This window comes from Ascaphus truei, chromosome 20, assembly GCF_040206685.1.
Source record: "Ascaphus truei isolate aAscTru1 chromosome 20, aAscTru1.hap1, whole genome shotgun sequence".
Taxonomy (NCBI): domain Eukaryota; kingdom Metazoa; phylum Chordata; class Amphibia; order Anura; family Ascaphidae; genus Ascaphus; species Ascaphus truei.
In genome coordinates, this window is record NC_134502.1 from 12,402,817 (window position 1) to 12,405,225 (window position 2,409).

The window sequence follows — 2,409 nt, forward strand, 5'->3', positions numbered from 1 at the left end:
CTATTTATTTATTACCCCCACCATTATCTATCAGAGGTCACATATACCATAACAAAATTCCTCAACCTGTGCTCCCCCTTTCTTTCTGTATCCCTAGAACAGCTTTAACCCTGTCTCCAGACCCACTTTACTCCATTCAGGGCCCTAGGGTGTGCTTTGCGAGTCGCCACGACCTTCCTTACTACCCCTAGGCTCCCATCCCATCCCATCCACAGCACTGACTGGTAGCATACACTCTCCTGTTTCCCAGTGTGCCTAGCAAAAGCCTGTCCTGTTGATAGGTCTCTCAGCAGTGCCTCCAAAAATGTAACAGACAGACCCCCCACCCAATCTCATATTGGCCCCTGTGGGTGTAATCTGCTCCCAATTACATGTATGTGTGTTGTGGTGCAGCTGCTGGCTACAGGACTCCTGAGTCTCCCGCTGGGTGTTAGTGGGGAATATCACCATGACAGGCATCTGAGGTAGTGTGCTCTGAGTCCTACTCACATTTTGTACAGCGCCTCCACCCCATCAGGATCCCTACAGTGGCAGGGAGGAGTATCTAACGGGGAACTCCTTGGTGCATCTTCCTGGGGAATAACTCCTGACTCACTCAGGAAGGATCTCTTGAACCAGGGCATCTTTAATTGCTTATCTTGTGGCAGACTGCCCATCATAGCGGCCATACTTAGCCGCACATCTCCATGAGGTACTCCATGCAGAAGGTTCCTCCTCTATTAATTGAGTTGCTCTTCCACCTCTCCCATAAGGGAGACCACCAGCTGTGCCAGGTCCCTGGACAAAGTGTGTAATCAGCTTGCACTTGACTCTCTGACAGACTTGAACTGCCTTAGACTCAGACAGGAACTTGGACACACTAACTTTAGGCAGTTCTGTGTAATATATAGACTCCGGAAAAAGACCCACCTATGTGTCACTAACAGTGGACACAAAGCATGCTGTCACTTCCTTTGCTACATATGACACTTCACCAGGGTTTGAGGGCAAACCTCCATGATAGTTACTGGCAACCCTGCCTTCTTACCAGGATTACTGCCAGCATGAGAGAGATCTGTACACCAATTTTACACATGGCTATATGTATTTGAATTAGGATATATTTTTCTCCTTGCTCCATCACTGGGAAAGTTATATCCATTAATTAGTTAGAGTGATAGAACTTTGATTTAGTGTGTTGATCATCTCTATCAAAGTTTTGATAGTGAAAATTCCTAGAGAAAGAGACATTAGGGCGTTCTGTAAGTTGTTGTTTATCAGGTTCATCTTTCTGGAGCCAAATAGGTTTAGGGGAATAAATATTCCCTGTAGATCTGTTTTCTCTATCCCCCAATGCCAATTTTTCTGTTTATTCAGGTTATAGTGCATCTTGCCCCTTAAGAATGTTTTACTGGATCAACATCCTTCCCATGTTTACTTATTTGGTATATCCCTGTATACCTTTCCTTTCTAAAAAGATGTCCAACCTTTTTATGAACATATCTATTGTATCTGCCATCACAGTCTCCATGAGTAATCAATTCCACATTTTAAATGCTCTTACTGTAAATAACCCTTTCCTTTGTTGCTGGTGAGATCTCCTTTTCTCCAACCCTAAGGGATAACTCTGTGTCATTTGTACTGCCTTTTGGATGAATAGTTCTTTTGAAAGCTCTTTGTACTCTCCCTGAATATTTTAGTATATAGTTATCATATCCCTTCTTAGATGCCTCTTTTCTCATTTAAACAAATCTAATTTACCTAGCGTCTCCTCATAAATTAGATTATTCATCCCCTTTATTAATTTGGTGGCTCTTCTCTGCATTTTCTCTAGTTCTGTAATGTCTTTTCGAAAAAGTGGTGCCCAAAATTGTACTCCATATTCAAGTTGTGGTCTTACTAATGCTTTATAAAGGGGCATACTGTAATTATGTTTACTTCCCTTCTGTTTTACAGTAATTCTATTAAAGCTTACAGAGATGGTATTTAATAGGATCACCGTATAGCACAGATCAGCTGTCTCTGTAGACTTTAATATGATCACCCTATAACTCATCAGCTGCTCATGTAGCCTTTAATAGCATCACTCAATAACACAGATCAATTGCCTCATAGAATTTAATAGGATCCCCCTATAGCGCTAATCAGTGTTATAGATTGAACCTATTTTAGTCCATAGGGGCAATTTATGTTTGTTATTTGATGATCCTGATATTTATTTGTTTTATTTATAAAATGTTTTACCAGGAAGTAATACGAAGTGATATTTATAGGGTGATACTATTAAAGTTTGTGGGGGCAGATGATTTGTATTATGGGGCGATCCTAATAAATTTAATGGGGTTAGCGTTTCTGTGTTATTGGGTGATTATGACATTTATAGGGTGACCCAATTAAAGTCTGTGGAGGAATATTGTGTGTTATATGGTG